The following is a 13,489-nucleotide window of genomic DNA, read 5'->3' on the forward strand; positions in this document are numbered from 1 at the left end:
CTGGACAGTGTGTCTAAGGCGTTCAGCCTCACTGGGTTGCCTCCAAACATATCTCCGATGATTGTCTCATTGAAGGCATATGTGACACTCATTGGTGAAGAGAACGTGATGCCAATCCTGAGCGGTCCATTCAGCATGTTGTAGGCCCATCTGTACCGTGATGCATGATGTCAGGGTTGCGAAGGTGGACCTCGCCAGGAACATTGTGAATGAAGTTTTGCATCTTGCAGCCTATTGCACACATTTTGAGTCATAACACAACGTCCTGTGGCTGAATGAAAAGCACTATTCAACATGGTGGTGTTGCTATCAGGGTTTCTCCGAGCCATAATGCATTAGTAGCAGCCACACACTGCAGTAGTAGCCCTTGGGCGACATGAGCGAGGCATGTCATCAACAGTTCCCGTCTCTCTGTATCTCCTCCATGTCCAAACAATATCGGTTTGGTTCACTCCGAGATGCCTGGACACTTCCCTTGTTGAGAGCCCTTCCTGACACAAAGCAACAATGCGGACGCGATCAAATTACGGTATTGACCATCTAGGCATGGTTGAACTACAGACAACAAGAGCCATGTACCTCCTTCCAGGGGGAATGACTGGAACTGATCAGCTGTTGGACCCTCTCCATGTAATAGGCATTGCTCATGCATGGTTTAGTGACATATCCGAACAAAGGGACTGTGTCTGTGATACAGTATGCACAGTCAACATCTATCTTCAGGAGTTCTGTGAACTGGGATGATGCAAAACTTTTTTTGATGTATGTATAAGAAGAAGTGGACATGAAAAAATGCATTACACTGTTGTCCTTTCATGGTGTCATTACAGTACTAAATGATCATTTGCCAGTGCTAAACAATACCAAAACCGTCTGAAATACTGCCAGATGTTGTTAATGTAGACGGCAAGGGTTGGATGGTCGAGGCTGGTATGAAATTATGCGTTAACAGTGCATGGGAGAGAAGGAAAGGTGCTCTATTGAAGAAGGGTTCTCTTGTGGTAAATCAGTTTAGTAGTCATTTGAAAAAATCTGTGAAAGAGAAATTGAGACAGGGAAACACCAAGCTAACTGTTATTCCAGGAGGATTTACTTCTCAATTGTAACCTCTTGACGTCTTGATAAATAAACCAAATAAAGTGTACTTGAGAGAGAAGTGGAAGAAATGGATGATGGATAAAACCCAACATGAATTCATGGTGGAGGGACCCTTAAAACAATCAAACAAGTGGGTTGTGGGTAATACAGTCGTGGTCTAGAATGAAAAAATACATCATTCAGAATGAGATTTTCACTCTGCAGCAGAGAGTGCACTGACATGAAACTTCCTGCCAGATTAAAACTGTGTGCAGGATCGAGACTCAAACTCGGGACCTTTGCCTTTTGCGGGCAAGTGCTCTACCAACTGAGCTACCCAAGCGTGACTCACATCCTGTCCTCACAGCTTTACTTCTGCCAGTACCTCGTCTCCTACCTTCCAAACTTAACAGAAGCTCTCCTGTGAACCTTGCAATATCCTCCGCAATATCCTTTCTTTCAGGAGTGCTAGTTCTACAAGGTTCGCAGGAGAGTACTTGCTCGCGAAAGGCAGAGGTCCCAAGTTTGAGTCTCGGTCCAGCACACAGTTTTAACCTGCCAGGAAGTTTCAAATACTTCATTGTTAAATCTCTCAAGAAGTGCAGCATAAGTAATGCTCTCTGTGGAATTGAAGACCATCTCGTATATATGAAGAGGACAATGATTTTGATGAAGATGAAGATGAAGATGAAGAAGAAGAAGAAGAAGAAGAAGAAGAAAGTTCAGATGATGATTTTCGTGGATTTTAAAGGTCAGCTCAATTTTATAAAACAGTTTTTTTTTTCAATCTAATAATAAAAGTGATAAAATGTTTTTTTAATTATTTAAAAATTAATGTCCATCATATAGTCCGTAGCATCTTATAGTCCATAAAATATGGTACTTCTGTTCTTAATTCATCTGTTCAGGATTTTATGGAAAGCATTTAAAATATTACCACTATATAATAATACAAATAATTGGATGAAATGAAACAACTACTCCACATACAGTGGGAATGTTGAGTGCATAATAATTGACACAGAAAAGTGGAATATTTATGATCAACCATAATTATGCATGAATAAATACTTTACGGGCCATCAATACAACTTCACTTCATGAAAATATAATGCCATCTACTATTGAAAACACTGTTATAGTGTGTGGTCTATATGATTATAGATTGATAGCATGCTGTAGCAGTGACCCACTACTACTTAGAGCCTGAGTTTTATCACAGTCAGCTCTAAGTTACTTTAAAATCTTTACTACTCATAGTGGTAGCCTTCCAGGACAAGAATTTCTCCCTTGTTCTGCTAAATGTGTCATACTTAAAAGCTAAAAGAGCAAAATTCTCATGGTAAATAATAATAATAATAATAATAATAATAATAATAATAATAATGTGGACGTCCTCAAATCCACGATGAAATTGGGTCAACTCCCAAGAAGGAGAAAACACAGGTGGTGGAATATAATATGTGACCAAGCAATAGAAGAAAGGACCAATGCCTGGAAAAACTACAATAGTCACAAAACATCAGAAAAATGGCAACAATTTCCAGTAATCCGAAAACAATCATCGAAAACTATTCGGAGGGAAAAAAGAAATTATGACAAACGGCGAATAGATGAGGTAGAACAAGACTTTAAGAAAAACAACACCAGGAATTTTTATAAGACGTTTAAAGAACATATTGCAGGATACCACCCACCCAACCTTTGTTTCAAGAAACTGGATGGTTCACTAGAAACTAACACGAAGAATAACTGCCAGATCCTCGCAGACTATTTCAACAAACTTCTCAACTGCGAAAGACCTACAGAGAATTTTCACTACGAGACGTCTACACCAAATCCTGACGCTAAATCGCCAACCATCAATGAAATAGTAGAAATTATCAAGACACTCAAAAACAATAGAGCCCCAGAAGAAGATGGAATTATTGCAGAACTATGGAAACTAAATGATGACAGATTAACAGGAAAAATTCACAAAATCATATTACGGTTTTGGGAAACAGAACAGATCCCTTCTGAATGGAAATGCGCTCTCATCCATCCACTCCACAAAAAAGGGGACAAAACTGAACCAAATAATTACAGGGGTATCTCACTCATACCGGTCACATATAAAAACCTATCTATTCTCATGAATAGATTAGAAGAACAAGCTGACCCACAAATAGGAGAATACCAGGCTGGTTTTCGCAACGGACGATCATGCATAGAGCAGATCTGGAATCTGAAAATGATTCTCCAGATGAGAAACACCTGAAACACAGTGGTTACTTTTGTAGATTTTAAAAAGGCCTATGACTCAACAGACAGAGTAGCACTCTGCAAGACACTGGAAGAGTTCAGCATTGACAAAAAGACAAGAGCAATCATTCGGGAAACATTAACTGACACAGTCTCCAAGGCTGAATTTATGGGGGATATCTCGGAACCTTTTGAAATCCAAACTGGAGTGCGACAGGGTGACGGACTTTCACCATTACTCTTTAATATCATTCTTGAAAAAATGATCAGGACATGGGAAAAAGAAGTCAAAGGAATCCAAATTGGCATTAGAAAAGATAATAGATTCAATGTGAAGTGTTTAGCTTTTGCGGATGACCTTACAATCCTCACAAATAATAGAAAAGAAGCCACTAACACCATAGAGAAGTTACACGAAATTGCACAAAGAACTGGCCTGCAAATCTCATATGAGAATACCCAGTACATAGAAAGAGTGGCACAAGACAAATTGCCTATTGTGACAACCCATGGGAAAATCGTACAAGTACCACATTTTAAGTACATGGGAGAAATCATCCTGTCATCAGGGATCAACCTAAAGGCCAATGAGGAAAGAATAAAAAAAACTACAGAATGCATATAAACTCACGTGGAACTATTATAACAAAAAGTCCATATCCATTAACGCAAAATTGAGGCACTACAACACTGTCGTACTTCCGGAGGCACTGTATGCATCTGAAACAACACAAATAGGTGGGAAAACTAAAATCAAAGAAATAGAGAAACAAGAAAGGAAAATTCTCAGGAAAATTTTTGGCCCAATGCAAGAGCAAGGAATCTGGAAGAAGAGACCAACATCAGAATTATATAAATACACCGACAAGATTACGGATACAATAAGGAAAAGAAGAATGCAGTTCTACGGACATATCCACAGGGTGAATGAAAACAGAATTTCAAAGCGAATTCTTAAAGTCATCAACACAGGCAGGGGAAAAACAAAATGGATAAAAGAAGTTAAGAGAACCTCAGACAAGCACACATAACAGTAAACGATGCAGAAAATAGAACTGAATTCAGGAACATCATCAAAAAACATAAATTTGACACCACAACACAGAAGAGACCAGGATGTAAATGGACAGCGGAGCGAAAGAAACAACACAGTGAACACATGAAGAAAATTTGGGCTTGGAAAAAACATAAACATTCATCATAAAGGAATTCAAGTTCAAACGCTCCCTTGAATGGGAATAATCGAAAATAATAATAATAATAATAATAATAATAATAATTCATGGAAAGCACTCATATCATCTAACACAGCCACACATCGATCAAGACGCATCCAACAATCCAACACATAGCTAAGAAAAGGCAATATATACAGTGAGATGGAAGGATTTGTGATTGCAATACAGGATCAAACAATAAACACCAGGTATTACAGCAAACATATTATTAAAGATCCCAATACCACAACAGATAAATGCAGACTTTGCAAACAACAAATAGAAACAGTAGATCACATCACAAGCGGATGTACAATACTAGCAAATACAGAATACACCAGAAGACATGACAATGTAGCAAACATAATACATCAACAACTTGCCATACAATATAAACTAATAAAACAACACATTCCCACATACAAGTATGCACCACAAAATGTACTGGAGAATGATGAATACAAAGTATACTGGAACAGAACCATTATAACAGATAAAACACTACCACATAACAAACCTGACATCATACCCACTAATAAAAAGAAGAAATTAACACAACTAATCGAAATATCCATACCCAATACAACAAATATACAGAAGAAAACAGGAAACAAAAATTGAAAAATACATCCAACTGGCTGAGGAAGTCAAGGACATGTGGCATCAGGATAAAGTTGACATTATACCAATTGTACTATCACCTACAGGAGTCATACCACACAATATCCACCAGTACATCAACGCAATACAGCTACATCCAAATATATATATATATCTCGAAATCTGTAATTATTGATACATGTTCAATTACCCAAAAGTTCCTAAATGCAGTGTAACATATACCGTACAGTTAAAAGGAAGTCACGCTTGATCAAGGTCCGCGTCACTTTCCATTTTTAACCAGACATAACGTCTGAGAAAGGAACGGTAATAATAATAATAATAATAATAATAATAATAATAATAATAATAATAATATGCTCTCAGCATGTACAATTTTGGAACCATAGTTGCATCTGAAGTAAAAAGAAAGAAAGAAAGAAAATGATCATCAGGCGGAAAGGTAAGAGCCTACATAAATGACTGTATTGAAGCTTAATGATAGCTGCAGCAGCAACACGCACAACTGTATTATTCTTACAAGGGGACCCTTCATACTGTAAATCACAGATTTCAATGCACTTCAAATATGTTGCAGAGGCACTTACACTGAGTACCTGGTTATCCAGTTTTTTAGCAATGGGCCTTAGTTTTTCAGCAAATTGATTTTGAAGTTCTTTTTTTTTTCCAAAATCAAACGTATTTTTTAATTTTATTTCAAAGAATATCAATAATCAGTGGTGTAAAGTGTGTGAAATTATAAATATATATTCAGTTATTAATTTTTCCAAATATTTGTTCCATTTGTGGTCCTATCATGTTCTCCCAATTCATCTTCTTCGTTGATATCTATCAATTCCTCATCAATAATGATCTGTCTTTCGCCCAAGAGATCCCATATTGCGCTACATATCCATCGTCAATTGCAGCGGAATTGGCAGAGATCACACTAGGTGGTGTATTCATTATGAGATTCAAATCGCAGAGTAGATTTTCAGCGTATTTAATGGCATTTGTGATTTCGCCTTTTGCTTCTTTGTTCAACTCCTCTACTTGTGGATCTTCTTCTGACTGCACTACTGCAGAAACACTTGGTTCTTCAATTTCACAGAATTTCCTAACACACAGCACTAGAGACACTTTGCGAGCAACTGATGCTGTAGTTAGATTTACGTAAAGGAATGCAACTCACATCCTCATTGGCCACAACTAGGAGCTGGGGTTCCCATTACGGCTGACGGTATTCATAGGAGAGGGTATGATAATGGGCGGAGATCGATTTCAGGTAATACAAGAAGTGACAGTTGTATGAACGGAATGAATATTTGAAAAAAATGAGTAACTGAATATATATTTATTATTTTGCACACCTGATTGTTGATATTCTTTGAAATAAAATTGAAAATTTCGATTGATTAAAAAAAAAAATACACAAGCGGGATTAAAACACAATACCTCCACTGCAGTAGCCCTGAACTTTTATCGCTACACTACGCTGGCTTGCTCGGAATGCTTGTAACGTTACAGATATACAAAGCACACATTGAACATCAAAATCAATTTTCTGAAAAACTAAGGCCCATCGCTGAAAAACTGGATAGTCAGGTACTCAGGATAAGTGCCTCTACAACAAATTTGAAGCGCATCAAAATCTGTGATTTACGGTATGGAGGGTCCCCTAGTTAGTCCATTGATATTGCTGCTAGTGTAGAGATATCTGATTCCTTAGATGAAAGCTACTGGGAGTGACTTACGAAGGAGAGAAAAAGTCTCCCTGATGAAGGAACATATACTTCAAAAAGTTAGGGGTAAATATTGTTCTGTGTTAGTGGGTCTGTCAGCAGACTGAAATTTCACTGCTATCAGATGAATACTCAGCCATTCTACCTCCTTGTAAGTTTACAGTTTCCTCAAGTGAATATTTCTTTTGATACCAAAAGAGGATTAGTAAAAGTAATGTTCTCTAAATCATAGCCCAATTTCGAATCATATCATGAGTTTATGTGATTTATTAACATGATAATTAACAGGAGTCAAAACTATCAACAACAACCTTTTTTCCTGAATGAGTGCAGCACTTCATTCTTTGGAAAATAACTACCAGGGAACATATCTTCATGTCACACAACAAGCTAATAACAGAATAGAGAGAATCTGGTAGGACTGGAAAATTACTAAAAAATGTAGAATGAATGTCTGATGACCATGCAAAGACTACAATTTCAGGATTGGAAAGAATGAAGAAACATGTGAATTGATGATGTAAGAGAAAGGCAGGAGATTGAATACTTCATGAGTGCTTTCATCATTATGAAATATTATGGCAGTCACACTTCAAAGGCTATAAGTGTTGGTGGACAAAAGCGTTGTACTTACTCGTGAAGTAATTGGTGCTACATTGCATAATGTATGAATTTTCAAGAACTGGTCTTTGGGCATAAAGTAATAATCATGAGCAAGCATAAATGCATAAGAATTGGAAGGAAAAGAAAAAAAGAGATTGGATAGAAATTATTGCTGTTGATTGAGTTAAGAATATGTACTTCGGACAGATCAGTAGAAGTGAAATGAACCACTACACTCACACAGGTAAGAAGAGTCTTTAATAGCTGAAGAGTAGGGTTATAGGAAGATATATGGGTTCCACAGAGATGACACACAAAGAAACTAGAAAAGTAAAAATATAGTTCCCACAAGAAAGTTGTTATGTTTATGATGTCGGTTTAGTGGATGAGGAAAGAATTCCATGAACAAATGTAAGAAATGAAGGAATTGTAGTATGTTGGAACAGTACTTGAATCACAGTCCAAAATATTGACACAGGATATAAAAAAGTGGAGACCATAGGTAAGCAACTAGAAAGACTGATGACTTAAAAAAAAATTTTTTTTAATTGAAAATGAGGCTTCCGATGGTAATAACAGTATGAGTTTACAACAGAAGTCTGAAGAAGGGAAGGTGGAGAGAAAAGAGATAAATTTAGCATTTAAATAATGTGGTTTTGGGTAACAGTAGTATCCAAATGTTTGCTGTCAGTTTAGTAATAGTAATTATGAAATGGGTTCCTTTATGTAACTGTAAATGAAATTGTCTTGTTTTGTATTGACAGTGGGAAAGGGAGAAAGAGGCAGGCATAATTTTGAAAACTATGTCTTGTAAAAATATAGTTCTTAAATTTCACAATAAATACCTGTTGTCAGTTGCACAGATATTTTTATTCTGCTTTTTCTGTTTCAACAGATTAATCTATTATCTTCAGAAGTCTACAAGATTAGGGCTAAATCATTAGACCTTGGCCATACTTTATGTGAAGAATAAGAAGTGTATTACAAAACGTACTTAGTTTTTGTTTAGCAGATGTCAGTATCTTCTTCACAGAAACATAATGCTGCAACATTTCCAAAAACCTACATATTGTATGCGATTATTTTAAACACAAGTTGACAGATTGATAATTTGTAGTAAATGAATCACATTTATGTACGTAGTCAAGGTGTGGCACTAGGAGCAAGGAACGTGTGTAAAGACATACAAAAATTATAACTGAAGTATATAGAGAAGTTGTATGTAATGCATTTGAAATAGATGGCACATAGTTAAAATATCTAAAAGGAATGGACTAAAATCCACATTTTATAAGAGATGCTGCACAATCATAGTAGTGTCTGTGTTTCAGTGAAAGCTGAGTGTTCAACAAATCTTTCGATTGTATGGCATCTCTTGTAAAATGTGAAATTTAGTCCATTGCTTTTAGATGTCAGAACTGTGTGCCATATTTTTCAGGTGTATTGTGTCTGTGTATGTGCGGATGGATGTGTGCGTGTGTGTGCGTGTGCGCGCGCGCGCGCGCGCGCGTGTGCGCAAGTGTATACCTGTCCTTTTTTCCCCTTAAGGTAAGTCTTTCCGCTCCTGGGATTGGAATGACTCCTTACCCTCTCCCTTAAAACCCACATCCTTTCGTCTTTCCCTCTCCTTCCCTCTTTCCTGAAGAAGCAACTGTTGGTTGCGAAAGCTTGAATTTTGTGTGTTTGTTTGTGTATCTATTGACCTGCCAGTGCTTTTGTTTGGTAAGTCACATCAACTTTGTTTTTAGATGTATTTCTCCCATGTGGAATGTTTCCCTCTATATATATTTCTTTACAAATGTCTGCTTGTGTCTGTGTATGTGTGGATGGATGTGTGGATGGATATGTGTGTGTGTGTGTGTGTGTGTGTGTGTGCTAGTGTTTGTGTGTTTTATTTATTGTGCCTGTCTACCAGCGCTTTCTCGCTTGGTAAGTCCATATATATATGATGATGTAAATAAAATAGAAAGAAACTTCCACATGGGAAAAATATATTAAAAACAAAGATTCCAAGACTGAACCAAGCAGGAAAGCGCCGGTAGATAGGCACAATGAATAAAACACACACACAGAATTTCGAGATCTCGCAACTGACGGCTGCTTCAACAGGAAAGAGGGAAGGAAAAGGAAAGATGAAAGGATGTGGGTTTTAAGGGAGAGGGTAAGGAGTCATTCCAATCCCGGGAGCGGAGAGACTTACCTTAGGGGGAAAAAAGGATAGGTATACACACACACACACACACACACACACACACACACACACACACACACACATCCATCCATACATAAACAGACACAAGCAGACATATTTAAAGGCAAAGAGTATGGGCAGAGATGTAAGTCAAGGCGGAAGTGTGGAGGCAAAGATGATGTTGAATGACAGGTGAGGTATGAGTGGCGGCAACTTGAAATTAGCGGAGATTGAGGCCTGGTGGATAATGAGAAGAGAGGATATATTGCTGGTCATTCCCACATAGAAAGCGTCACAATCCCCAAACCACCTTCCCTACCCTCTGGCTCCTACCCTTGCAACCGCCCCCGGTGTAAAACCTGTCCTATGCCCCCTCCCACCACCACCACTACCTACTCCAGTCCTGTAACCCGGAAGGTGTACACGATCAAAGGCAGAGCCACGTGTGAAAGCACCCACGTGATTTACCAACTGACCTGCCTACACTGTGACGCTTTCTATGTGGGAATGACCAGCAACAAACTGTCCATTTGCATGAATGGACACAGGCAGACAGTGTTTGTTGGTAATGAGGATCACCCTGTGGCTAAACATGCCTTGGTGCACGGCCAGCACATCTTGGCACAGTGTTACACCGTCCGGGTTATCTGGATACTTCCCAACACCTACCTACCCGAACTCCGAAGATGGGAACTTGCCCTTCAGTATACCCTCTCTTCTCGATATCCCCCAGGCCTCAACCTCCGCTAATTTCAAGTTGCCGCCGCTCATACCTCACCTGTCTTTCAACAACTTCTTTGCCTCTGTACTTCCGCCTCGACTGACATCTCTACCCTTACTCTTTGCCTTTAAATATGTCTGCTTATGTCTGTGTATGTGCAGATGGATATGTGTCTGTGTGTGAGTGTACACCTGTCCTTTTTTTCCCCCCTAAGGGATGTCTTTCCGCTCCCGGGATTGGAATGACTCCTTACCCTCTCCCTTAAAACCCACATCCTTTCGTTTTTCCCTCTCCTTCCCTCTTTCCTGAAGAAGCAACCATCGGTTGCGAAAGCTAGTAATTCTGTGTGTATGTTTGTGTGTTTTGTTCATTGTGCCTGTCTGCCGGCACTTTCCCGCTTGGTAAGTCTTGGAATCTTTGTTTTTACCACAACAACTTGACTTCTTACATACACGTGATTTATTAACTATAAACTACCAACTTGTTAACCTGTGCTTACAACAATCACATACAATATGTACATTTTGTAGACATGTCGTGGCATAATTCTTGTGTGAAGATATGGCAAATTCTAGTGTCTGATTCCACCAGTCAGCTTTGACCAATGACATCATCCTATATGTGGTCTCCTTTACAGGTGAACCACTCTTTCCTAAAATTTTCCCAGTAAACTGAAGTCGATCATTTGCCTTCCGTACCACAGTTCTCACATGTTCATTCCACCTCGTACTGCTGTGTAGTGTTATGCCCAGATATGTAAACAACTTGACTATTAAAGCAGGACAATAATAATACTGTAGTACATGTTTGATCTTCCCACTCATCTGCATTAACGTGCATTTTTTCACATTTAGGGCTAGCTGCCATTCATTACACCAATTGAAAATTTTGTCTAAGTTGCCTTTTATCTTTCTACAGTCACTCAACTTTGACACCTTTCCATATGCCACGGCATTATCGGCAAACAAACACAGATTGCTGCCTATCAGCCAAATCATTCACATATATATAGAGTACAACAGCTGTCCTATCACAGTTCCCTGGGGAACTCCTGACAGTACCATTGTCTCTCAATGAACACTCGCTGTTGACTACATACTGGGCTCTATTATTTAAGAAGTCTTCAAGCCACTCACATATCTGTGAACTTATTCCATATGCTCGTAATAGAAATGGGCGCCTTGTCAAATACTTCCAGGAAATCTATAAATATGGAATCTGCCTGTTGCCCTTCATCCCTAGTTCTCAGTATATCATGTGAATACTGATTCCTACACATAAGCTATAACTTTATTATATTCAAATTGAGAATTTGTTCAAGGATTCTGGAACAGGCAGAAGTTAGGGATATTGGTCTGTAATTTTGCGGTTGCGTTCTTTTACCTTTATTATTCACTGGAGTCTCCTCCACTTTTTTCCAGTCACTTGGGACTTTGTGCTGGGCGAGAGATTCATGATAAATGAAAGCTAGATAAAGGGCCTGTGCTGTAGAGTACTCTTTGTAAAATTGAACTGGGATTCCTTCCAGACCTGGTGACTTATCTACTTTCAAGTCTTTAAGTTATTTTTCTACACCAGGTATGCTTATTACTATGTCGTCCTTACGGGAGTCTGCCCGATGGTCAAATGGTGGTATGTTGGTACGATTCTCTTGCTTGAATGATTTTTTGGACGTGAAATTTAAAACTTCGCTTCAGTTTTGCTATCTTCAATTCTCACACCAGACTGGTCAACAAGGGACTGAATGGAATATAGGTCAATTGTGGCTAATGATTCCTAAACATTATTTTTTGCAGTAGTGCAGAGACCAACACTGAAGATCTAAAAATGCTGAAAGAAACCACTGCCGGCATGTATTGCAAAACACAATTGTAATACACTTACAGTCGTTACGTGGACATAACACACACAGTACAGACAACAGGTACAAAAAAAAAACTCTAAAAAATGTCAGTGTGCACACACCTACTATAAAAACAAGAAAAGTAACGGACCTTGAAATAATATGTAAGCCATGCCCTTAGATTCCTGTGTAACGTCAGCCCCAGAATTTATGTAACATTTAGAAAAAAAGTCAAATATTTGTGAGAACAACGATTACAAATATGAGTGCAGATCATTTCACTCGCAGCAGTGTAAGCTGTGGTCTTTTGTTCCTGCTCAGTTTTATGCCAGTTATTAAGAGAACCACAGATAACATTTAATAACAGGCCAATTACATAATTTTTATCTTAAAATGAGGACTTCACTTGTCAAAGCTGCCGGGTGGAGTCAGGCACTATAATTTATCCAAATTTATTAACAACAGCTGAAACAATATGAAGTGGTTTTGCAATAAACTACTTATACTTAACATAAATATTCAGCTGAGAGTTATTGATTTATGATGATCTTAATTTTGTAGACTTCTGAAGATAACAGATTAATCTGTTGAAACCTGTAAAGCTAAATAAAAATAATTGTGCAGCTGACAACTGAATTTTAATCTGATATATGCTACAGTTGCTGAGAAAATAACAGCTATGAAAAAAAAATCATGATTTTTAAACTTTTGCTGCCAAACACGGGTAACACTATTACATTTTGAAACTTCCTGGCAGATTAAAACTGTGTGCCTGACCGAGACTCGAACTCGGGACCTATGCCTTTCGCGGGCAAGTGCTCTACCATCTGAGTTACCGAAGCACGACTCACGGCCGGTACTCACAGCTTTACTTCTGCCAGTATCCGTCTCCTACCTTCCAAACTTTACAGAAGCTCTCCTGCGAAACTTGCAGAACTAGCACTCCTGAAAGAAAGGATATTGCGGAGACATGGCTTAGCCACAGCCTAGGGGATGTTTCCAGAATGAGATTTTCACTCTGCAGCGGAGTGTGCGCTGATATGAAACTTCCTGGCAGATTAAAACTGTGTGCCCGACCGAGACTCGAACTCGGGACCTTTGCCTTTCGCGGGCAAGTGCTCTACCATCTGAGTTACCGAAGCACGACTCACGGCCGGTACTCACAGCTTTACTTCTGCCAGTATCCGTCTCCTACCTTCCAAACTTTACAGAAGCTCTCCTGCGAAACTTGCAGAACTAGCACTCCTGAAA

The 13,489-nt window shown here is 38.6% G+C and overlaps 1 protein-coding gene across 5 annotated transcripts in view; it reads left to right on the forward strand.

The window, feature by feature from the left end:
• The window catches only part of LOC126321992 (maestro heat-like repeat-containing protein family member 1), a 262,008-nt gene that overhangs the window by 184,411 nt on the left and 64,108 nt on the right, over positions 1 to 13,489 (forward strand). The gene's annotated exons all lie outside the window — the stretch shown is intronic.

The sequence above is a fragment of the Schistocerca gregaria genome, chromosome 2 (genome assembly GCF_023897955.1).
Source record: "Schistocerca gregaria isolate iqSchGreg1 chromosome 2, iqSchGreg1.2, whole genome shotgun sequence".
Classification (NCBI taxonomy): Eukaryota; Metazoa; Arthropoda; class Insecta; order Orthoptera; family Acrididae; genus Schistocerca; species Schistocerca gregaria.